The sequence below is a fragment of the Canis lupus genome, chromosome 8 (assembly GCF_003254725.2).
Source record: "Canis lupus dingo isolate Sandy chromosome 8, ASM325472v2, whole genome shotgun sequence".
NCBI lineage: Eukaryota > Metazoa > Chordata > Mammalia > Carnivora > Canidae > Canis > Canis lupus.
In genome coordinates, this window is record NC_064250.1 from 40935526 (window position 1) to 40962466 (window position 26941).

At 36.6% G+C, this 26941-nt stretch overlaps 1 protein-coding gene across 14 annotated transcripts in view; it reads left to right on the top strand.

Annotated features, from left to right (window-relative positions):
- GPHN (gephyrin) overlaps window positions 1-26941 on the top strand; it is a 634768-nt gene that overhangs the window by 260658 nt on the left and 347169 nt on the right. The gene's annotated exons all lie outside the window — the stretch shown is intronic.

Genomic DNA, 26941 nt, shown 5'->3' on the forward strand with positions numbered 1-26941 from the left:
CACTACTCTGACATCAAAGCCAGAAAAGACACTACAAGAAAAGAAAACTACAGGTTAATAACCCTGATAAACAAAGATGTAAAAATCCTCAATAAAATACTAGCAAACCAAATTCAGCAGCACATTAAAAGGATAGACATCATGACCAAGTGCAGTTTATCCCTGGGATGCAAAAATGGTTCAATATGTCCAAGTCAATTAATGTGATACACCACAATTCCAGAAAAAAGGATAAAAATCATGTGATCATCTTAATAGATGCAGAAAAGGCACTTGTTAAAATCCAACATTCTTATGATAAAATTCTTCAACATACTGGGTATATATAGAAGGAATGAACCCGAGTAAAATAAAGGCCATACATGAAAAGTACACAGCTAACATGATACTTATAGTGAAAAACTGAAAACTTTTCCTCTAAGTTCAGGAATAAGACAATGATGCCAACTTTCACCACTTCTATTTGACATAGTATTGGAATTTCTAGCCAGAGCGATTTGGCAAGAAAAATAAATAAAAGGCATAGAAACTGGAAAGTAAAAAGTAACATGTCTCTACTTGCAGATGACATGATCTTGTGCATAGAAAACCTTCAATATAACAACAACAAAAAAAGTTATAAACTAATGAAGGAATCCAGAAAAGTTGCAGGATATCAGATCAACATTAAAACGTCAATTGCATTCTATACACTAGCAACAAATTACCCAAAAATAAAATTAAGAAATCAATCCCATTTACACATCAAAAAAAATAAAATAAAATACTTAGAGGTAAACTTAATCAAGGAGGTAAAAGACCTGTATACCAAAAACTATAAAGCATCTCTAACAGATACTTAAAAGATGCAAATAATTGGAAAAGACATCTTGAATTCATAGACTGGAAGACTTATTATTGTTAAAATGTCCATACTACCCTCAAAACATCTTCTGAAAAAACAAAAACAAAAACATCTTCTGAGAAAGAAATCTAGAGGACAAAGTGAAAGAAGAAGAAACGGCCAGTTCTAAGGGACTGCTGACATTCAGGGGTAACGGCCACAGAATTCTTTCAGGAGGAGTGCGGATGCCTAAATTGCGTTCAGCAGGAATTATACAGGGATGTGATATTAGATAACTACAGAAATCTCCTCTTGAGTCTCCTTGTGTCAAAGCCAGACCTGGTCATCTTTTTGGGGGAAAGGAAGTAGCTCTGGGATGTGAAGAGAAAGGAGATCGTAGCCTTACATTCAGTTATATCTTCTCATGACATCCTAGGATTGTTGTAAAGAAGATTTTATTTCATAAAGTGCTTTTGGGAATATATGGAAGCTGTGGCTCTGAGAATTCATAGTTAATTAAAGACTGAGAAGATGACAGAAGGAAGTGAAGGGCAGAAAGAATGTTATTACAGATATAACTAAATTGGGACAATTATCCTTAATGGAATCCTTAGTGCCAGAAGAAATAGGGAACCTAAGACATTTAAGGAAAGACCCCACTTTAAGACAGTTAATGTTTGCAGAACAATGTCTTTATGAGCACAAAGACCCAACTCCATTTTCTATTTTTATTTATTTTTTAAAAAGGTTTTTTGCTTATTCACTTGAGAGAGGGGGGGAGTGAGAGCATGAGCAGGGGGGAGGGTCAGAGGGAGGAAGAGAAGCAGACTCCCTTCTGAGCAGAGAGCCCAGTGTGGGGCTCAATCCCAGGACACTGAGATCATGACCTGAGCCAAACACAGATGCTTGACCAACTGAGCCACTCAGATGCCCTAACCATTTTTTTAAACATACATATTCCCTGAAAAGAAATTTGGAAATTCTGGAAAGTCACCTATTCCATGCTGAAAGTAATGATTTGAACCATTTGAAATACAGGAAGGGTCATTAAAACATTTATGAAAATTAGAAATTTAAAAATGAATATAAAAAAAAAAAAAAAAAAAAAAAAATAAAAATGAATATAAAAATTCTAATTGTAATCACTGAGGGTTCATTATTCTGCTACCAACAAATAATACCTCCTTATTCCAAAGTCCCTAATTTTGATAAACATGGGAGAGTGTTTATCCAACTAACAGTGTTCAATTGTTATCACATACATAATTTGGAGCAGTATTTTATGTGTAATGAACTTAGTAAGGCCTTTTGTGAGGACTTGATCTTCAATAATTATTGGGGTGTTTATAATGGAGACAGAATTTATAAATGCAATGAATCTGGGAAAAACATTAACAAGGGTCAAATCCTAATAAACTTGAGAGAACTCAGTTTCCAGTATTATTATAAAAGATTAACTGTTGGAAAGTTTTTTTATTAAAAAAAATCCTTAAAAAATAATAAAATAAAATAAAATAAATATCCATACTATCCAAAGCAATTGACAGATTAATAAGCATGATCCTTATCAAAATCACAGAGGCATTTTTTTATGGAAATAAACAAAAAATCCTAAAGTTAATATGAAACCATAAAAGATCTCAAATACTCAATCTTGAGAAAGAACAAAGCTGTATGCATCACATTTTCTGATTTCAAAATATATTACAAAGATACAGAAAGTAAAACAATATAGTACTGGCATAAAGACAGACATATATACCAATGGAAAAGAATAGAGCCTAGAAATAAACCTACATATATACTGTCAACTGTTCTTGACAAAGGTGCCAAGAATACACAATGGATAAAGGATAGGCGCTTCAACAAGTAGTGTTGGAAAAATTGCATTTTTTAATAAATAATTTGAATGAGGGAAAAAGAGTAAAAAAGAGAGAACTTACGGATTTGAAAATATTTAAGAAATACATCAAGTCAAAATTTTGTTTGGATACTATTCTAACAAATCAAAAGTAAAAATAAAAAAAAATATAAGACAAATCAGGAACACTTGAACATACACTGGGTCTTTGACATTAATATTGGTTATTTTTAGGTATAGTATTAATATTGTTTTTTTTAGGTAATGGTATTATGCTCATTTAAAAAAACTAAAGTACTTTGGTCTTTGAAAGACACATACTGATATATTTGTGGATATAATTATTTGATGACAGGAATTACCTTGGAAATAGTCCAGTGGTATATGTGGAGAGTGGGGGTAGAGATGAAACAGATTTGGCCAAGAATTATTAAATGTTGGAGAGGTGTAATGGGTACATGGGGATTTCTTATACTACTCTCTTTTTGAATTTTTACATGATAAGGTTTAAGAATGAGAAAAAAAAAGAATGAGAGGAGAGGAACTGTATATAGAGAGTAGAGAAATATTTTATACTATAAAGGGAAGCTTTATCATATATATGTTTAAAGATTTATTTATTTATTTATTTATTTATTTATTTATTTATTTATTTATTCATTCATTCATAAGAGACACAGAGAGAGAAGCAGCAGGCAGAGGGAGAAGCAGGGAGTCCGATGTGGGACTTGATCCCGGGACTCCGGAATCACGCCCTGTGCCTAAGAAAAACGCTCAACTGCTGAGCCACCCAGGCGTCCTGGAAGCTTTATTATAAAGAGAAAAAGATAAATAGGTCAGTAACTGGAAATTAAAAAGGCACCAAAAGATATCTTTTTATGGGAAAATACCAGCATGTTTGTATGTTAATAAGAAAAATCAAGTGAGGGATATCTGGGTAGCTCAGTGGTTGAGCGTCTGTCTTCACCTCACGTAGTGATCCCAGGCCTGGGGATCAAGTCCCATATCAGGCTCCGTGTGAAGAGCCTGCTTCTCTCTCTGTCTGTGTCTCTGCCTCTCTCTGTGTGTCTCTCATGAATAAATAATTAAAATCTTTAAAAAACAAAAGTGAAAAGAGAAAAGTATAAATTCAGGAGACTGGAAAATTGTGGGAGCTATATCTTTGGGTGGGTGAAGGATAGAATTTGGTACACAAATGGATGGCTTGACCTTGCTGAGAAATTTGCATGATTCTTTCATGTATATTCATCAGTAATAATACATGAGAAGATAGATTGCTTGAATTCAGATGCAGGGAAGGTAAGTGTGATGAAAACATAGGGAAATTCTCTTTTGTTTTTTTTTTTTTTTTTTTTTTTTTTTTTTTTTTTTTTTTTTTTTTATTTTTTTTTTTTTTTATTGGTGTTCAATTTACTAACATACAGAATAACACCCAGTGCCCGTCACCCATTCACTCCCACCCCCCGCCCTCCTCCCCTTCTACCACCCCTAGTTCGTTTCCCAGAGTTAGCAGTCTTTATGTTCTGTCTCCCTTTCTGATATTTCCCACACATTTCTTCTCCCTTCCCTTATTTTCCTTTTCACTATTATTTATATTCCCCAAATGAATGAGAACATATAGTGTTTGTCCTTCTCCGACTGACTTACTTCACTCAGCATAATACCCTCCAGTTCCATCCACGTTGAAGCAAATGGTGGGTATTTGTCATTTCTAATAGCTGAGTAATATTCCATTGTATACATAAACCACATCTTCTTTATCCATTCATCTTTCGTTGGACACCGAGGCTCCTTCCACAGTTTGGCTATCGTGGCCATTGCTGCTAGAAACATCGGGGTGCAGGTGTCCCAGCGTTTCATTGCATTTGTATCTTTGGGGTAAATCCCCAACAGTGCAATTGCTGGGTCGTAGGGCAGGTATATTTTTAACTGTTTGAGGAACCTCCACACAGTTTTCCACAGTGGCTGCACCAGTTCACATTCCCACCAACAGTGTAAGAGGGTTCCCTTTTTTCCACATCCTCTCCAACATTTGTTGTTTCCTGCCTTGTTAATTTTCCCCATTCTCACTGGTGTGAGGTGGTATCTCATTGTGGTTTTGATTTGTATTTCCCTGATGGCAAGTGATGCAGAGCATTTTCTCATGTGCATGTTGGCCATGTCTATGTCTTCTTCTGTGAGATTTCTGTTCATGTCTTTTGCCCATTTCATGATTGGATTGTTTGTTTCTTTGGTGTTGAGTTTAATAAGTTCTTTATAGATCTTGGAAACTAGCCCTTTATCTGATATGTCATTTGCAAATATCTTCTCCCATTCTGTAGGTTGTCTTTGAGTTTTGTTGACTGTATCCTTTGCTGTGCAAAAGCTTCTTATCTTGATGAAGTCCCAATAGTTCATTTTTGCTTTTGTTTCTTTTGCCTTCGTGGATGTATCTTGCAAGAAGTTACTATGGCCGAGTTCAAAAAGGGTGTTGCCTGTGTTCTTCTCTAGGATTTTGATGGAATCTTGTCTCACATTTAGATCTTTCATCCATTTTGAGTTTATCTTTGTGTATGGTGAAAGAGAGTGGTCTAGTTTCATTCTTCTGCATGTGGATGTCCAATTTTCCCAGCACCATTTATTGAAGAGACTGTCTTTCTTCCAATGGATAGTCTTTCCTCCTTTATCGAATATTAGTTGCCCATAAAGTTCAGGGTCCACTTCTGGATTCTCTATTCTGTTCCACTGATCTATGTGTCTGTTTTTGTGCCAGTACCACACTGTCTTGATGACCACAGCTTTGTAGTACAACCTGAAATCTGGCATTGTGATGCCCCCAGATATGGTTTTCTTTTTTAAAATTCCCCTGGCTATTCGGGGTCTTTTCTGATTCCACACAAATCTTAAAATAATTTGTTCTAACTCTCTGAAGAAAGTCCATGGTATTTTGATAGGGATTGCATTAAACGTGTATATTGCCCTGGGTAACATTGACATTTTCACAATATTAATTCTGCCAATCCATGAGCATGGAATATTTTTCCATCTCTTTGTGTCTTCCTCAATTTCTTTCAGAAGTGTTCTATAGTTTTGAGGGTATAGATCCTTTACATCTTTGGTGAGGTTTATTCCTAGGTATCTTATGCTTTTGGGTGCAATTGTAAATGGGATTGACTCCTTAATTTCTCTTTCTTCAGTCTCATTGTTAGTGTATAGAAATGCCACTGACTTCTGGGCATTGATTTTGTATCCTGCCACGCTACCGAATTGCTGTATGAGTTCTAGCAATCTTGGGGTGGAGACTTTTGGGTTTTCTATGTAGAGTATCATGTCATCGGCGAAGAGGGAGAGTTTGACTTCTTCTTTGCCAATTTGAATGCCTTTAATGTCTTTTTGTTGTCTGATTGCTGAGGCTAGGACTTCCAGTACTATGTTGAACAGCAGTGGTGAGAGTGGACATCCCTGTCTTGTTCCTGATCTTAGGGGAAAGGCTCCCAGTGCTTCCCCATTGAGAATGATATTTGCTGTGGGCTTTTCATAGATGGCTTTTAAGATGTCGAGGAATGTTCCCTCTATCCCTACACTCTGAAGAGTTTTGATCAGGAATGGATGCTGTATTTTGTCAAATGCTTTCTCTGCATCCAATGAGAGGATCATATGGTTCTTGGTTTTTCTCTTGCTGATATGATGAATCACATTGATTGTTTTACGGGTGTTGAACCAGCCTTGTGTCCCTGGGATAAATCCTACTTGGTCATGGTGAATAATTTTCTTAATGTACTGTTGGATCCTATTGGCCAGTATCTTGTTGAGAATTTTTGCATCCATGTTCATCAGGGATATTGGTCTGTAATTCTCCTTTTTGGCGGGGTCTTTGTCTGGCTTTGGAATTAAGGTGATGCTGGCTTCATAGAACGAATTTGGAAGTACTCCATCTCTTTCTATCTTTCCAAACAGCTTTAGGAGAATAGGTATGATTTCTTCTTTAAACGTTTGATAAAATTCTCCTGGGAAGCCATCTGGCCCTGGACTCTTGTGTCTTGGGAGGTTTTTGATGACTGCTTCAATTTCCTCCCTGGTTATTGGCCTGTTCAGGTTTTCTATTTCTTCCTGTTCCAGTTTTGGTAGTTTGTGGCTTTCCAGGAATGCGTCCATTTCTTCTAGATTGCCCAATTTATTGGCGTATAGCTGTTCATAATATGTTTTTAAAATCGTTTGTATTTCCTTGGTGTTGGTAGTGATCTCTCCTTTCTCATTCATGATTTTATTAATTTGAGTCTTCTCTCTCTTCTTTTTAATAAGGCTGGCTAATGGTTTATCTATCTTATTAATTCTTTCAAAGAACCAACTCCTGGTTCTGTTGATCTGTTCCACAGTTCTTCTGGTCTCGATTTCATTGAGTTCTGCTCGAATCTTTATTAGCTCCCTTCTTCTCTTGGGTGTAGGATCTATTTGCTGTTTTTTCTCTAGCTCCTTTATGTGTAAGGTTAGCTTTTGTATTTGAGTTCTTTCCAGTTTTTGAATGGATGCTTGTATTGCGATGTATTTCCCCCTTAGGACAGCTTTCGCTGCATCCCAAAGATTTTGAACGGTTGTATCTTCATTCTCATTAGTTTCCATGAATCTTTTTAATTCTTCCTTAATTTCCTGGTTGACCCTTTTATCTTTTAGCAGGATGGTCCTTAACCTCCATGTGTTTGAGGTCCTTCCAAACTTCTTGTTGTGATTTAGTTCTAATTTCAAGGCATTATGGTCCGAGAATATGCAGGGGACAATCCCAATCTTTTGGTATCGGTTCAGACCCGATTTGTGACCCAATATGTGGTCTATTCTGGAGAAAGTTCCATGTGCGCTTGAGAAGAATGTGTATTCAGTTGAGTTTGGATGTAAAGTTCTGTAGATATCTGTGAAATCCATCTGGTCCAGTGTATCATTTAAAGCTCTCGTTTCTTTGGAGATGTTTTGCTTAGAAGACCTATCGAGTATAGAAAGAGCTAGATTGAAGTCACCAAGTATAAGTGTATTATTATCTAAGTATTTCTTCACTTTGGTTAATAATTGATTTATATATTTGGCAGCTCCCACATTCGGAGCATATATATTGAGGATTGTTAAGTCCTCTTGTTGAATAGATCCTTTAAGTATGATATAGTGTCCCTCTTCATCTCTCACTACAGTCTTTGGGGTAAATTTTAGTTTATCTGATATAAGGATGGCTACCCCTGCTTTCTTTTGAGGACCATTCGAATGGTAAATGGTTCTCCAACCTTTTATTTTCAGGCTGTAGGTGTCCTTCTGTCTAAAATGAGTCTCTTGTAGACAGCAAATAGATGGGTCCTGCTTTTTTATCCAGTCTGAAACCCTGCGCCTTTTGATGGGGTCATTAAGCCCGTTCACATTCAGAGTTACTATTGAGAGATATGAGTTTAGTGTCATCATGATATCTATTCAGTCTTTGTTTTTGTGGACTGTTCCACTGAACTTCTTCTTAAAGGGGAATTTTAAGAGGCCCCCTTAAAATTTCTTGCAGAGCTGGTTTGGAGGTCACATATTCTTTTAGTTGCTGCCTGTCTTGGAAGCTCTTTATCTCTCCTTCCATTTTGAATGAGAGCCTTGCTGGATAAAGTATTCTTGGTTGCATGTTCTTCTCATTTAGGACCCTGAATATATCCTGCCAGCCCTTTCTGGCCTGCCAGGTCTCTGTGGAGAGGTCTGCTGTTACCCTAATACTCCTCCCCATAAAAGTCAGGGATTTCTTGTCTCTTGCTGCTTTAAGGATCTTCTCCTTATCTTTGGAATTTGCAAGCTTCACAATTAAATGTCGAGGTGTTGAACGGTTTTTATTGATTTTAGGGGGGGATCTCTCTATTTCCTGGATCTGAATGCCTGTTTCCCTTCCCAGATTAGGAAAGTTTTCAGCTAGAATTTGTTCAAATACATATTCTGGCCCTCTGTCCCTTTCGGCGCCCTCGGGAACCCCAATTAAACGTAGGTTTTTCTTCCTCAGGCTGTCGTTTATTTCCCTTAATCTATCTTCATGGTCTTTTAATTGTTTGTCTCTTTTTTCCTCAGTTTCCCTCTTTGCTGTCAACTTGTCTTCTAGGTCACTCACTCGTTCTTCCACCTCGTTAACCCTCGTCGTTAGGACTTCTAGTTTGGATTGCATCTCATTCAATTGGTTTTTAATTTCTGCCTGATTAGCTCTAAATTCTGCAGTCATGAAGTCTCTTGAGTCCTTTATACTTTTTTCTAGAGCCACCAGTAGCTGTATAATAGTGCTTCTGAATTGGCTTTCTGACATTGAATTGTAATCCAGATTTTGTAACTCTGTGGGAGAGAGGACTGTTTCTGATTCTTTCTTTTGAGGTGAGGTTTTCCTTCTAGTCATTTTGCTCAGTGCAGAGTGGCCAAAAGCAAGTTGTATTGGGAAAAAGAGAAAAAGAGAGGAGAGAAAGAAGGAAAGAAAAGAGAAAGAGAAAAAAAAAGGGAAGAAAAAGAAAAAAAAAACGAAAAAAAAAAAAAAAAAAAGAAGAAAAAGAGAAAGAAAAAGAAAGGAGAAAAAAAGGGGGTGGGGGAAGGAAACAAATCAAAAAGCAAAACAAAACAAAAACAAAAACAAAAACAAAAACAAAAACAAACAAACAAAAAAAGAACCACCGGGGAGTATCTTCTGATTCTGTGTTCTTTAAGTCTCTTGACTTCCCCTGGAAGTTGTCCGTCTAGCTGGTGTTCTGGGGGAGGGGCCTGTTGTGCTGATTTTCAGGTGTTAGCAGTTGGGGGAGCTGCTGTGCCCCTGCCTGGTGCAGGGCTCGGTGGGGGTTGTTTACCCCGTGAGGCCGCAGGAGGAACAGCCCCAGTGGCGGGGCCGCTCTGGAAACCTGGATTCAGCTCCGGCAGGAACTCCGTCTGCAGGGCCTGGAGGCTCCGGGGCGGGGCCGCTGCTCTGCTCAGCTGGGGCAGGAGCGTCCTCGCTGTCCTGGGCCCTCCCGGCCTCTGCCTGTCCCGGGGGAGGCCGGATCCTGGGCTGTGTCCCGGCGCCCTGTGCTCCGGAGCCTGCGCTGGTGGATTCGCGCTCCCGGGCCGCGCAACCCCCTCCGCGGAGCTGCCGCCCGAGCCCCTCCGAGCTGCTCCTGGAACCGCGCAGCCCCCTCCGCACGGAGCCTCTTCTTCTGCCCGAGCCCCTCCGAGCTGCTCCCGGGGCCGCGCAGCCCCCTCCGCGGAGCCGCCCCCGAGCCCCTTCAGCTGCTCCGGGTCCCGCCGGGTCCCGCCGTGCGCGCTGCAGCCCTTAGGGACCTCGGCGCACTCTCCTGGGCGCGCAGTTGCTCTGTCAGTGTCCCCGGGAACCCGAGGGCATCCCCGCCCTCCTGGGTCCTGCTCCACCTCCCTGCGAGCCCCTTTCCGCCCGGGAAGGTCGGTGCAGCTCCTGCTCCTCCGGGACGGGGCTCTCCTGTCCTGGGGACACTCGCCCCGGCCTCAGCCCGGCTCCTCGCGGGGCCCCTCCCCCTTGGAGGCCTTTGTTCCTTTATTTCTTTTTCCCCGTCTTCCTACCTTGATAGATGCGCGAACTCTTCTCACTGTAGCATTCCAGCTGGTCTCTCTTTGAATCTCAGCCCGAATTCATAGATTTTCAGGATAATTTGAAGGTTTTCTAGGTAGTTTGGTGGAGACAGGTGATTTGGAGACCCTACTCCTCCGCCATCTTGCTCCTCCCCCTCTCTTTTGTTTTTTTCTTTTCCATGACACAAGATGCAAAGTCAGAAAATAAGAGAGAGAGGACTGAGGAGGAGGTGTTGGGAGATTTGAAGAGGTAGAGGAATATGGTGGAAGAGAGAATGTATTAGTACAAGGTTTGGCAAAATCTGACCTGCTGTCTGTTTTGTAAATAAAGTTTTATGGAACAGAGTCACATTCATTTGTTTATATATTATGCCTATGGCTGCTTTTGTACTTGTATAGCCAAGTTGAATGGTTATATATGACAGAAACCATATGGGCCACAGTCTAAAAATTTTATTACCTAGTACTTTACAGAATAAGTTTCCAACTCCTAGACTAAAGAAATAAATCATTAGGGTGCATGAAATAGCCCAATATGAAGTTGATGATCATGGAATGTAAGGACAGAGGTATATATCTTCAGTTATATTTTGCTACATGGAAGCAATCCGAAATAGACGGAGAGTGAGATTTAATTAGCTTTATGGATCAGCCAAGTGTATTAGTTTCTTGTAGCTACTTTAACAAATCACTACAAACTTGGTAGCTTAAATCAATAATAATTTATTCTCTCATAGATCTGTAGACCAGAAATCTGAAATCACTATCACTGATTCAGAATACTCAATCACTGAAGCCAGGGTGTCAATAGGGCCACATTCTCTACGGAGGTTCTAGGGCACAATCTGCTCTTTGTCTTTTGGGCTTCTGGGCCTCGGTTTGTGGCCACATAACTCCAATTTCTGCCTCCTATTCACATTGCCTTCTCTTCTGTTTTCTTCTCCTTTAGTCTGTATGAAATCTTTCTCTGCCTCACTGATAAGGACACTTGTGATTGGACTTAGAGCTCACCCTGATAATCCAAAATAATTTCCCATCTCAAAATCCTTAATTTAATCAACTGCAAATACATGTTTTCATTATAAGGTAACATTTAGAGTTCTGGGGATTAGTAACATTGGGTGACTATTATTCAGCTAAGCAAATACAATGAAACAAGAGAGGGTCATGAAAATTAAAGATGTGTTGAAGGGAGTAATTATAAAGATTGACAATAGAATGTAAGTTGGGTAAGGAGGGAAATGAAAGGGATAAAGATTTAATCAAAGGTCAATGAATTAGAAGCCCCAGTGAAATCAACCGCAGTTGAGTTTTAAGAGGGAGTTAGAAAAAGAGAGGGTGACTGCAAAGAGGGATGATTTAAGTAAATATTATAGAATGGTTATAGTTATTAGCAATGTAACAGCCTAGGGTATGACCTCTAGATTGAGTGATTCAGGAGGGACGAATAACAACACTGGATGAAAGGGGGGCAAAGGAGCTGGGAATCCTGAGAATCCTTTTATTTCTCCCACTAATTTTTTTAAAGATTTTCATTTATATATTTGAGAGAGAGAGTGAGTGAGTGGAAGAGAGAACACAAGCAGGGGGAGGAGCAGAGGGAGAGAGAGAAACAGAATCCCTGCTGAGTAGGGAGCCCAGCACAGGGCTCGATCCAGACTCTGGGATTATGACCTGAACCGAAGACAGACACTTAACTGACTGAGCCACCCAGCTGCCCCCCACTTTAAACTTCTATTAATATTTTGGAATACCAGTGTTTCATCAATACAGAATGACAAATGCAGAATTAATAAATATATACATCTTAGTTACTATTGACAGTAGAAAGTTGTGATAACTGCATATGACATATTACACAGTAGAAGAAAGGCTGGAATAGATTTTTGTTCTAATTCTTTCCAGAATAACTTTCAGGGTTTACCAGTTTCATCAATACTAAAGGTAATGCATAACTAAAGGAGATCTTACATTGCATCAAATATTTAAAATTATTTTTTCAAAATATATAAGGGATAAAATCATAAATCGTAAGCATATTCTTCAGGAAGGAAAGGAATAAGAATTAAAATTTGGTGTCTTAACTCAATTTCTTTAATTTCATAGATGCTCAGTATTTTTTTAAAAATAATGTCAATAAATACCTATACATTATCTATATTCTTCAGTCTTAGGACAGCATAATACCTCTTCAGCCTCATCTCCCTGTATTATTGCTTCCTGTACTCTAACACAATGCACTTAGTAAATCTCAAACAATTCAAAATCACATATAGTTGCCCGAAGATCCAAGCCTTCTCACATATCCACATCTTAGTGTACAATGTTCTCTGATTGGTCCGCTTGGCAGACAGCTATATGTCTTTTAAAACCTAAAGGAAAAGTCCGTTTTTCTGGGAAATTATTTTGCACATGCCTCTCTCATCCCTTCAATATTCCTTCCCTCTTGTATGGTTAAACATGAACTCTTCTATTCTGTATATAATGTGTACCTATTTCTATTGTTTATTTTACAAATCTATACTATAATGTGTTGTTCTACCCATTACTGAAAGAGGGGTATTGAACTCTCTAGCTGTTATTGTTGAATTGTCTATTTGTCCCTTCAATTCCTTCAGTTTTTGCTTCTTTTACGATGTGATTCTGTTAGATACATGTATGTTCATAATTGTTAATTCTCCTTGATTAATTTTTCCTTTTATCAATGTAAAATGTCCCTCTTTATAACTTACTGCTTATATAACTCTTTCCCCTAGAGAACTGTGAAAGTCAGAGATAGTTTCTATATTATAAAACTTGGCCTACTGTGTAGAATAAATAGGTGTAAAACAAATGTTTTTAAAATAACACCTATTTTAACTTTTAATAACCTACAAGATAACACAATTTTCAATATTAATCTATTCCAATGCCCCCCAAAATTGTGTACTTTTTTCTTTATTATTTTTTAAAGATTTTATTTATTTATTCATGAGAGACACAAAGAGAGAGGCAGAGACATAGGCAGAGGGAGACGCAGGCTCCCCGCAGACAGCCCGACATGGGAATCCATCCCAGAACTCCGAAATCACGCCCTGAGCGAAGGCAGATGCTCAACCACTAAACCACCTATGCGTTCCTTTTTTTCCTTTATAATAAATAATAAAAGTACTCATTTTGCAATTATACTATTTTTGTTGTATTTGGTCTATATACCAAACAAATGATCACACTTCAATATATAGCAAGTCTATGCACTACCTGGCTAAGTCATTATTCAGCTTTCTCTTTAGTAAAGTAAAAATTTGTAGTAAAAAAAATTATTATAAATTTGATTTTCTAAATCTTTGCATAATCTTGTGCTCTTCTCTGAATTATCTTTATTTTTTTATTTTTTTCTTCTGAATTATCTTTAAATTCCTCAAATAGATCCATATTCTAAATTAATGAATAATTTTCAGTTAAATATCTTTATTTATATCATTTTTAAACTTTATTATCAATTTATAATGCCTTATTCAGCATAGCTATTAAATATTTTCCTGATATATGCAAGTATCCCTTCTTTAGTCAATCTCAAATATATTACTGACAAGTATTTTTATTCTGTAATCCTCTGAGCAACTACCATGTACAAATATTGTTATATGCTACTGGGAAACACAAAAAAAACTGGTAGAATTTATTATAAATTTATGCTATTTAAATGCAGCTTAGATATGACTGCTGCTCAATGGCCATTTGGATGATAACATAATAAGCTCACACATTACTTGTATATATAATAGCAATTATTCTAAATTTCCATTTTTGCCCAAGCTTTTAACCCATGCCTATCTCTCTTCCTTTTATAAGTTTTCCTTCTTTCTTACTAAAAAGACAGAAGTTACTTATAAATTCTATTTCTCTATGTTCAATCCCAGAATTAATCTGTATTTTCATTTTTCTCTTTTATTCTTTCTGTAGTTAAAGAAAAAATCAGTGAGTCTACAATGGAACAAATCTATAGGATGATCATCTCTCCAGTATTCCTTTACAGTCTAGAAATTCAGAATACCAGGGAAAATAGCCTAGCTAGTAAGCAGAAATATGAAAATGAAAAAATCACAGGGAAGGAGACCCCACTGTGGCACTGAATGTACTGTTGAAATGGCTGATCCTGGTGTTTGGGCTTATAACAAAGTCAATATAAAAACTGAAGGAATTAAGACTCAAGGAACTGGAAGTAATAATAAGGCAGAACATGTTTCTGAGAATAACAAAACTGGAGGAGGATCCAAATAGATGTGGTCAGAAAAAAATTCTGAAAGTTAATATCCTAAGGGTATACAGATTTGAACTGTGTAAATCATACATTACTTGAAATCAGTATGTAAGACAAAAATGGGTCTAAATTGCCCTTAAAAATCCCCTACAAAGACTCAACTTTGGAAATTTACATTCTGTCTTCCTCAATATTCTAACTCTTAACAGACATGGTTTTCCTTTCAGAATCAGAACAGACCATTGTGTCTTTTCTGTGCCAACAATGAAGAGGCTGGTTTGAGTTATAGGCTATCTTGTACCAATAATATATGTTTTTGAATAACAGAATTTTAGTCAGTTTGACCAGATGCTCAATTATAAGAGGAATTTAATGACTTATAATCAGCTAAAAGGATTATCAAGTCTCTCGTCTCATACTCCAAGGGATAAACAAATTGAGTAGAATGCCAACTGAATATCCAAAATATTTTAAATAATACATTTCTTTTTGAACGTTTGATTTGATATACCTAAGTTAAGAGTTTGTATGCTGTAACTCTATTATAAAGACAATAATGGAACTAGAGAAGGACAGGATTAGAAACAAGGAGAGAGACTAAGAAGCTATGTTGGAAGCTATCAATACGTTTGCTGAATTTCCCTAAAATGGCAGAAAAGATTGGAGTTAAATAGGAAAAATACAATTTCTAAAGTCATAAATCATTCTGGACTGGATAAGCAGAAAGGAAAATTAATGAAATTTTTCTCTTTGTCTTATTGCTTTTCAATAAAAGCAATATTTTATGTACACACATATAAAATTTATCTTGGTTCTTGAATTTGTGGACTGATGCCTTGCCTTCAATTTTTATAAAATTCTCAAACAGCAATTTTTAAAAATTGCTTCTATATCATTCTCTCTCTAAATTTCAAAAATTTTTGCCATGTGTTATATGTGTCTTAGGATCCATCTTGATTTGGGCTTTTATTCTTTGTTTTTCAATGTGCCTATTGCCTAATGAACTTTCCTTGTTCATTTATTTCTTTTTCTCTGACAAATCTTCAATTAAATATACCTAATGAATTTTTCATTTCATGTAAAGCACCTTTCACTTCTATACTTTCCATGTGACTTTTTAAGAATAATGGATCGTAGATTTCTGGTAAAATTCTCCATCTTTATTTTTATGAAGATATTAATTGTAGTTATTTTTAAATCTCTATCTGATAATTCCAATATCAGAATCATCTGTACATCTGTTTTTTCCTCTTGGTTTCAATTACTTGGAAGTGTTTGTTTGCATGTCTTTAAATTTCTAATGAGATAACTCACACTAAGGTTGAGAAATTTTGTAGGCCCTAGATGCTGTTAACTTCCTACAAAAAGTTAAAACCATTTTCTTCTGTTCAGCAGACAGGGTACCAGTGGTGTTTTAGTCTTTGTTAGGGTTGACATGCTTTAATATCTTGCCTTCATGAATAAAGTGTGTCCCTCTGGGGCCTCAGCTAAGTCTATATTGTTTCCCAAGGCCTTTCCATGTTGGCAGGGCTTTAATTCAACCTTTCCCTCAGTCCCATGCAGCTGCTAAAATTTCTCCTAACCTCTTCAGGCTTATAGATAGTTTTTTGATGAATTTCCTGGAATTAAAATCTGCACATATAGATCCTAAGAGTTGGTTAAAATTGGCTAATGACAGTTAAGACTCACTTTCCACTTGGGCTCTAGCCCTCCATACCAGGAACTAAAAAACACCCTCAGGGAATAAAGTAGGATGAATGTGGAGTTCACTAGTGCTTCTGTTCTCTCAAATACCATAATCTCTCAAGTTGTACTTAAATTGATTGTTCTCCACTTCCTTCAAACCATTTTTTTGGTAATGTTACTCAGTTTTCATAGTTGTTTTCAGTGAAAGAGCTATCTATACAAGTTACTCCATTACTGTTGGAATATGAGTCTCATCATTTCTTGAATGAGAAAGATTAATGTGAAGAACTATTGCATATAAACTGAAATTAATTATTGAGATACGTATTTCATTGTAAAAAGATAACTGGTGGATGTACATAGGTAATAAATTTTATTGCTTTTTCATTACAGTGTGGTTCAGTCATTCTCAAAATTCCAAGTTAAAGAATCATTTCCCAGAAATGCTGCATATAGATACTTGAACTGTGTGGACTATGTCTAAATAGTAGAATCAAGATATATATTATAACATTAACAATTGCTCTTACCTCACTGACTTTTAATTATCTTATTTTTCTCGTCTAGCTGGGGTCTTAAAATAGGGACTAAAATAGGCAGTTTATTTAACATGATTTTGGTATTCTCAATGTAATTACAAAGGTCCTTAAAATGGAAGAGAGAATCAGAGAGACAGTACTGTTAAGATGACGCAAGCATCTTAAGCAGCCCCGCCTGCAAGTTATTCTTAGCCTAAATGAGATCTTGAATGGGATTTCTGAAATGAAGAATTGTACGGTAACAAATTTGTGTTATTTTAAGCTATTAATTTTGTGATAATTTGTTATGGTAGCCATAAAAAAACTAATACAGAAGTCAACATATAATGTCTTAAATTGATACAAAGGACATATCAGAGAACATAGTATGATATGTCCGTACATATGGATGTAAATATCAGAACTAAAGGAAAGTGGTTGTTCTGGAAGCAGCAGGGGGAATAGAAACAGATTATTGGTTTTTATTGTTGTTATGAGCTATTTTAGCATCATTTGGTTTTTTTAAACATGAATAATTACTTCAATGAAAAGTAAGAATTAAGTTTTTAAAAAAAACTCAACAGACTAAGGAGATTGTTTATATGGTAGCAAAATCTGTTTGCTTTTCTAGAAGAGATGATTTAGTTAAGTTGAGCTGTAGCTGATCTTTTCATTGTTTTTACTTTTACCTCTAACCAGCAATTATCTTTCAAACTTTCTTGTTCTCCTCACCTCAAAAACATATTTATTCTTCCTTCTCATACTCTAACACTATATAATAAACAAGACCAAGAGGGAAAAAAGGTTTGTTTATCATGACTTTCAGCAGTAAAACAATTTATTTTCACTTGCAAGTTAATTGCAGAGAGGTTAGCAGACCTCAGAGCATCACATTATTCCATATGATTGACAGGAAACTTGAAGGTAGAGGGAAGTGTGACTGGAGAATATCTCAACTTTAGGTCTAGGAAACACATTGTGGTAAAAATTTGAAAAAGGAGCATAACGATATAGAGATAGTATGATTTTTAGAGAAAGTACAAATGCAAGATGCTTCCAGTGAAAACTGATTAAAAATGACCATTCTAACACAAAATGATCTCCTTTCTCTACAGGCTATTAATATGCATTGATCATTCCAATTCATTGTCATGTAATCACATATACTGTCTTGTTCTTGTTATTGTTTCTGGTGTATGTGCATGTGTGTGTTATTTTCACAATGCATTATAAATTACTACAAAGTAGGAACAGTTCTTTCTGTTTTATTAAATATATACTACTCAATGTTTAGCATTGTTATATGCATACATAAGGTACTCAAATGTAACTGTTGAATAAATAATAAGAGGATGTCTGACATTGGGAAAGATGAATAATTAAACATATACCTTGTTCATTCTCTTCTTTTTTATACTTCTATTACTAAGTTTTCCCCGTTCCCTACTAAGTGGTTCATCCAGGCTTCCTGCCAAAGCGAATTCAACTTTTGACAATTTACTTTAGACATTATAAGCTACTGAAGTTATAAATTTGAATAGCACTGAAGGAGCATATCCCTATAGCATTTTTGTAATCTAACAACCTGCATTTGTAATAGCATGGGAATTCAATAAAACACTAAAATATAACCAAATTTTCAATAAAATTATAATTTTATTGCTTTATCTACATACATATGGTCTGTTGAAAAAAAAATCTAAAACCACCAGAGTAGTTTGTAATCGGCAGCAGTTTTGCCCCAGACGACTTTTGGGAATGTCTGGATATATTTTTATTCATTACAACATGGATGGTGCTACTGGTATATGGTGGATAGAGGCCAGAGATGCTGCTTAACATCCTTCAATGCATAGGAAGGCTTCCACACAATTATTTGTCCCAAAAGGTCAAAAGTGCTGAGAATAAGAAACCCTGCATTAAAGGAATGAAGAAGCAAAATAGAAAATGAGAAAACAATTTTTTACAGGTACCACAATATAATTATCATGGATTCTAACCTTTGCACATAATTATTTAACAATAATAATAAATACAGTTGTCTTTATTTAATTAAGATAATTTAATGAGTGCCTATAATGTGTAAAGCATGCTGTGTTCTGATAAAAATACAAAGAAAAAAATTTAGAGCACAAAGAAGTATAAGTCATCATCCTTGTCTATCAAAAACTGACAGTACATTAGGGAAATGTGATATTTAAGTATAGCAACATGTAATTAAACTTAAAATGAATGATATAGATAATGACGATTATCAAATAGTACAGTACGTACAGTACAGAATATAGAAAAGAATCAGGGTGGACTAGAATGTGTCCTCAAGACCTGACAAAGAAAATGAAATTTATTTATCTCCTAAAATGGATAAAATTTAGATAGGTAAAGATAAAGAAAAAAAGTACTTCATATGAGAAGCACTGTGTGAGTTAAGGTGAAGTAAGAGTTAAGATGACACTACACAAATTACATGGAGCAAAAGTTGGGTGTGCAAATGAAGTTGCCTATAGAGTAAGGAAGATAAAGGGCAGGACCAAGGAAGTCATAAGTGTTAGGCTGAGTAATGCTGTTATTATGAAGTCACCGAGCAACAACTCACATTTCTTTGTTGAGGGAAATAACATATGAAAGTATATTTCAGAAGTATATTAGAGTTCCCTGGAGAAACAGACTAATAAGATGGAGATTAATGCTAATATAAATATAGATATGAATATATGTACATATAAATATATGGAAATATATATAGATGAAGATATGATTAGAAGAACTGAGTCACACTGTCATGGAGGAAACGAAGTTCAAAGTCAGCCACCTGCAAGCTAGAAAACCAAGACAGCAGATGATATAATTCAGTTCATGTCTGAAGGGGATCTAGTGGTTAAGGCTAGGAGTCCTAAACTAAAGAACCAGAAGCCCTGATATCCAAAGGCAGAAGATGAATGTTCCAGACTGTACATATATATTGTAAAGATCAAAAAGAGAGAATTAACTTGGCCTTCCTTGGCCTTCATGTTCTATTCTGGCACCCAGTGGATTAGATAAAATCTGCCTCAACTGGGGAAGAGATATTTTTACTTAGTGTACTGAATCAAATGCTACGCTCTGCCCCAAAGTCCTTCAAAGACACACCAGAAATAATTATTTTTTAACATTTAAATTACTGTAAATTAACATATAGGATATTAATGGAAACATGTATAGCAAAAGTTGCTGCGGCAGAGGTCGAAGAGATTACCACCCATGTTCTCCTCTAGGATTTTGATGGATTCCTTGTCTCACATTTAGGTCTTTCATCCATTTTGAATTTATTTTTGTATATGGTGTAAGAAAGTGGTCCAGTTTCATTCTTCTGCATTGGCTGTCCAGTTTTCCAAACACCATTTGTTGAAGAGACTGTTTTTCCATTGGATATTCTTTCCTATTTTGTTGAAGATTAATTGACCATAGAGTTGGGGGTCCGTTTCTGGGTTCTCTATTCTGTCCCACTGACCTATGTGTCTGTTTTTGTGCCAGTACCATAATGTCTTGATAGCTATGGCTTTGTAATACAGCTTGAAGTCCGGAATTGTGATGCCTCCAGCTTTGGTTTTCTTTTTCAACATTCTTTTGGCTATTTGGGGTCTTTTCTGGTTCCATACAAAGTTTGGAATCATTTCCTCCAGCTCTGTGAAAAATGCTGGTGTTATTTTGATAGACATTGCACTGAATGTGTAGATTGCCTTTGGTAGTACAGACATTTTAACAATATTTGTCCTTCCAATCCAATAGCATGGAATGTTTTTCCATTTCTTTGTGTTTCCCTCAGTTTCTTTCATAAGTGTTCTATAGTTTTCAGAGTACTGATCTTTTACCTCTTTGGTTAGGTTTATTCCTTAGGAGTCATGGCTTCTGGTGCAACTGTAAATGGGATCGATTCCTATATTTCTCTTTCTGCTGCTTCAGTGTTGGTGTACAGAGATGCAACAGACTTCTGTGCATTGATTTTGTATCCTGCGACTACGCTGAATTCCTGATCAGTTCTAACAATTCTTGGTGGAGTCGCTGGGTTTTTACGTACAGGATCATGTCATCTGCAAAGAGTGAAAGCTTGACAACTTCTTTGCTGATTTAAATGCCTTTTATTTCTTTTTGTTGTCTGACTGCTGAGGCTAGGACTCCCAGTGCTATGTTGAACAACAGTGGTGAGAGTGGACAACCCTGTCGTGTTCCTGACTGACCCTACGGGAAAGCTCTAGTTTTTCTCCGTTGAAGAGGATGTTAGTCGTGGTCTTTCATATATGGCCTTTATCATGTAGAGGCATGTTCCTTCTATCCCTAGTCTATAGAAGGTTGTTATCAAGAAAGGATGTTATATTTTGTCAAATGCTTTTTTTCCATCTATTGAGAGGATCATATGGTTCTTATCCTTTCTTTTATTAATGTTGGTATATCAGGTTGATTGATTTGCAGATATTGAACCATCCCTGCAGCCCAGGAATAAATCCCTGCTGGTCATAGTGAATGATCCTTTTAATGTACTGTTGGATCCTGTTAGTTAGTAACCTGGTGAGAATTTTTGCATCCATGTTCCTTCATCAGGGATATTGGTCTGTAATTCTCCTTTTTTGGTGGAGTCTTTGGTTTGGGGACTGAGAATGAGTTTGGAAGCTTTCCTTCCATTTCTACTTTTTGAAACTGCTTCAGAGGAATAGGTATTAATTCTTCTTTAGATGTGTGGTAGAATTCTGCTGGGAGGCCTTCTGACCCAGACTCTTGTTGGGAGGTTCTTGATTACTGCTTCAATTTCTTTGCTGTTTGTGGGCCTATTCAGATTTCCTATTTCTTCCTGTTTCAGTTTTGGTAGTTTATATATTTCTAAGAACATACCCATTTCTTCCAGATTGCCTAATTTGTTGGCATATAATTGCTCATAATAGTCTCTTAAAATCATTTCTATTTCTTCGGTGTTCATTGTGATCTCTCCTCTTCCATTTATGGTTTTATTTATTTGAGTCCCTTTTCTTTTCCTTTCTTTTCTTTTCTTTTCTTTTTTTTCTTTTCTTTCTTTTCTTTCTTTTCTTTTCTTTTCTTTTCTTTTCTTTTCTTTTCTCTTCTTTTCTTTTTGATAAGTCTGACTGGGGGTTTATCGATCTTATTAATTTTTTCAGAGAACCAGCTCCTAGTTTCATTGATCTGTTCTACTATCTTTCTTTTTATTTCTATATCATTGATTTCTACTCTAATCTTTATTTCTTCTCTTGCTGGATTTAGGCTTTATTTGCTGTTTTTTTTTTTTTTTTTCTAGCTCCTTTAGGTGTAAGGTTAGGTTGTGTATTTGAGACTTGTTTCTTGAGGAAGGCCTGTAATGCTAAATACTTCCCTCTTAGGACCACCTTGGCTGCATCCCAAATGTTTTAGACTGTTGTGTTTTCATTTCCATTTGCTTCCATGTATTTTTTAAAATCCTCTTTAATTTCCCGGTTGACCCATTCATTCTTTAATAGGATGTTCCTTAACCTCCATGTATTTGTGGTCCTTCCAAATTTTTTCTTGTGGTTGACTTCAAGTTTCATAGCATTGTGGTCTGAAAATATGCATGGTATGATCTCAATCTTCCTGTGCTTGTTGAGGCCTGATTTGTGACCCAGTATGTGATCTATTCTGGAGGATGTTCCATGTGCACTTGAAGATGATGTGTATTCTGCTGCCGTCGGATAAGATGCTCTGTATGTATCTGTGAATTCCATGTGATTTAGTGTGATTTAGTGTGTCATTCAAAGCTCTTGTTTCCTTGTTGATCTGCTGCTTAGATGATCTGTTCACTGCTCTGAGTGGGGTATTAAAAGTCCCCTACTATTATTGTATTATTGTCAATGAGTTTTTTAAGTTTACTTAGTTATTAATTGATTTGTAGATTTGGCTGTTCCCAAGTTAGGGACATAAATAGTTGCAACTGTTACATCTTCCTGTTGGGATAGACCCCTTTATTATGATACAGTGTCTGTCTTCAGCTCTTATTGCAGTCTGTTTAAAATCGACTTTGTCTCATAGAAAGATGGCCACTCCAGCTTTCTTTTGATGTCCATCAGCATGATGAATGGTTTTCTACCCCCTCACTTTCAATCTGGAGGTGTCTTTGGGTATAAAATGAGTCTCTTGTGAGCAGCATATCAGTGGGTCTTGTTTTTGTATCCATTGTGATACCCTGTGTCTTTTGATCGGAGCTCTTAGTCCATTTACATTCAGAGTAATTGTTGAAAGACATGAATTTAGTGCCATTGTATTACCTGTGGAGTTGCTGTTCCTGTAGATTGTCTCTGTTCCTTTCTGGTCTTTGTTACTTTAGGTCTCTCTTTCCACTCAACAGGTCCCCTTTAATATTTCTTGCAGGGCTGGTTTAGTATTTACGAAGCCCTTCAGTTTTTGTTTGTCTTGGAAACTCTTTATCTCTCCTTCTATTGTGAATGACAGCCGTGCTGGGTAAGGTATTCTTGGCTGCATATTTTTCCTGCTTAGCACATTGAATATATCATGCCAGTCCCTTCTGGCTGCCAGGTCTCTGTGGACAGGTCTGCTGCCAGCCTTATGTGTCTACTGTTGTAGGTTAAGAACCTTTTCTCCCGAGCTGCTTTTAGAATTCTCTCTTTATCTTTGTATTTTGCAAATTTCACTATGCTGTGTCATGGTGTTGACCTATTTTGGTTGATTTTGAGGGGAGTTCTCTGTGTCTCTTGCACTTGAATGCCTGTTTCCTTCCCCAGATTAGAGAAGTTCTCAGCTACAGTTTGTTCAGATATACCTTCTGCTCCTTTTTCCTACTTTTCTTCTCTTCTGGAACTTCTATGATATGGATGTTATTTTGCTTTATGGCTTCACGGAGTTCCCTGAATCTACCTTCTTCAACTAATAGTTTCTAATAGTTTTCGTTCCCTCTTCTTCTCAGCTTTATTGTTTTCCATAATTTTACCTTCTATATCACCTATCCTCTCCTCTGCTTCTTCAATCCTCATAGTGATTATATCCTATTTGTTTTGCTTGTCAGTTATACCTTTTTTATTTTTTTATTCTTTTTATTTTTAGCCTGACTAGGTTTTAGGTCTTTTATCTCTCCAGCAAGGGTTTCTCTGGGGTCGTTTAACCTTTTTTTCAGGTCCAGGTAGTAGTCTTATGACTGCTGATCTTAATTTTTTTTCAGATACATTGCTTATTGTTATATATGTAATACATATTTTTCTTTCTTTTTCAGCTTCATCTTTCTTTAAAAGTTTAACTTACATATCACGGACTCACTCTTCTGAATCATTTGTCCTTGTTTTTATGGTCTCCACTTGGCACTGCATTTTAATGATAGCATTTTTTATTTCAGCTTGCCTAAATTTTAGTTCTTTCTTATGGTATGGGGTTCTCTAGTGTCTTCTATGGTTTTTTTAAGCCCAGCTGATATCTTTATAATCGTTTTAAATTCAGTTTAGACATATATACATATATATATATGTATATATATGCAAGGAAACAAAGAATAAACATACTTATGAATTATAAAAAATTAGAAATATTGAAAAAAAACTGAAAATAATAATAAAGACTAAACAATAAAAAAACAGTGAATGCTAGATACTATTTTTCCCTCAAGCTAAAGCTTTGTGGCCCTCTGTGATCAGTAAACTTGCTGTGAGTGAGTTGTTTGTGCTGGTTATCTGGAGGAAGGGTGTGTTATGCTGATTCTCAGGTGGACATGCCCTCATGGAAATGTGCCATAATGGTGCAGGGAGGCATGGGTTCATGTAAGCAGCTCTGGACTCCAGTAGGTTGTGCTGTTTTGCTCCCTGAAGGCTCTCAGCGCTGATGGGCAGGATGAATATGGCTCCTGCTCTGCTCTTTAGCCCTGAAGATGAAAATTCCCATCACCCACCCTTCAGTGCTTCCTCACAGAGACCAGTCAATCACTCCTGTCTTCTTGGTTTCCTTCAGAATTCTGTGTTCACCCTGCCTGTGCATGAGTGTTCTTATCTCAGGCATGCAACTGAGTTCCAAAACTCCAACCAAATTTTAGGGACTCCTGTGGTGAGAACCCGCACGTTCCTCCCAAGGAATGTCTTGCCAGGCCTCTGCCGTTTGCCCCACTAGTCCCAGGAAAGTGTTTGCACAACCACACAGTGGTTGACAGTTTATGGCCACACTAGCCAGACTGGCACCTGTACTCCCTGTCCTCAGCCTGCTTCCATGGTCTTGTGCCTGGGAACAGTGCCACACTTAGGCACCACCCATTCTTTTAACCCATGAGACCATGCCCTCATACCTGGGATTTCACCACTTGAGCACCTTTAAGCCAGGCCCCTTTGTATGGTATCGTAGAAGCCTTCTAAAAGTTCTGATTCTGGGGATCCCTGGGTGGCACAGCGGTTTAGCGCCTGCCTTTGGCCCAGGGCGCGATCCTAGAGACCCAGGATCGAATCCCACGACGGGCTCCCGGTGCATGGAGCCTGCTTCTCCCTCTGCCTATGTCTCTGCCTCTCTCTCTCTCTCTGTGTGACTATCATAAATAAATAAAATTAAAAAAAAAAAAGTTCTGATTCTGCACTCTGCTGCTTGTAATACTTTGCAGTAGCCTCCTTAAGTAGGTTCCCTCCCTGCTGCTTTCTCCTCAGCTATATCATACCTGATCCAAGTCTCATTTCCTACCTTCCAAATGGTAGTACGTATCTACTCGTAGACTTGCAGCACTTGTTTTCTCATACCTATTGATTTCTCAGGTGTTCAGAATGATTTGATAACTGTGGTTTTCTAGGAACAAGTCAACTTTAGGGTTCCCTACTGCCCTACTCCACCTATTGATTTCTCAGGTGTTCAGAATAATTTGATAATTATGTGGTTGCTTTCTAGGAACAAGTCAACTTTAGGGTCCTTTTTTTTTTTCAAGATTTTATTTATTGAGAGGGAGAGACAGCACACACATATGAGAGAGAGAGAGAGGGTGAGAGAGCGCTGCAAAAGTGAGCACAGGTGGCAGGAAAGGGCAAAGGGAGAGGGAGAATCAAGCTCGCCAGAAGCAGGGAGCTCTGTGCATTGGGGGGCTCCCCCTGATATCACGACCTGAGCTGAGAGAGACCCTATACTATAACCAGCTGAGTCACCGAGGGGCCCCTCCTCTGTCATCTTAACTCCTCCTCCATTTACATGCCTTTTTAATAGTTAAAATCATTGTGATTGATCTGAAGTTAATGTAGGGATACTAATCTAGAAGCCTACCTTCCCTATGTTGGGATTTCAGCAAAAGCAATACATGTAGCACTGGTAGTCTACATTATTCCAGAGAAAATGATTTTTTTTATTGAAATAAAATTGAAGTTTATAATAGCAACTTTGTTTTTATTTTTTCTTCCACGAGTCAACCATTATCACCATTGCATCTTTGAATCATTATTGTACTAACAAATCTAAACTATTTCTGTAATCTATGGCATTTACTTAATAGTTGTTGTAGACTGCTTATACTATTACCAGTCTACTTGATAATGATAGATACTTCTTAAAAACTTTATTTTGAAATAATTTCAAACTTTCAACTTCTGGCTAGTTCTATTGTGACACCTAAGTGCATCATATTACATTTGTTTACTCAGTTTGCTTCTTTCTATGTAAGACTATGATTTCTTTGCATTCTCATTTTCTGGGCTGTATCTATTACATAACATAAACTCAGAGAATAAAATGTATAACTCATTATTTGTAAGACTGTAAGTTGTCCTTGAGTTTTCAATAGCTCTTTCTCTAATTTCTTTATTGATATTCCAACAATCTCAACTTTTAACTTAAAACTTTAATAATTGACTAGTGCAAACACTTTTTAAGTGCATGCTTCAAACCTTTTATGGGTAGTTACATAATTTTTCATTTTGATAACATCTTGTCTTGTTATTTATCTTACTATGTTCTTATTTAGTATATCATTTATATATGTTGTATAATATGAATTAAGTTAAATGTCATTAATGTTTCAGCATTTAAACATGGCACTTTAAATCTAGGAAGTACTTCTCAAATCAAGGTTTGAATACTTTTTCCATTAGCAAGGATAATTGTAATATTAAAGGGTTTAAATGTAGAGTTTTTAATAAAATTCATTTGTCTGGATTAAGTTATTTAAAAAATTTTTTTTAATTTTAAAAATATAATTTAACTCAATATATCCACTATATTATTAGGATGTATTCAGTATTCTTAAATTAACCTTTTTTATACTAAATACTTTAAATTTGGTATATATTTTACACTTAATGTTCATCTCAATTACT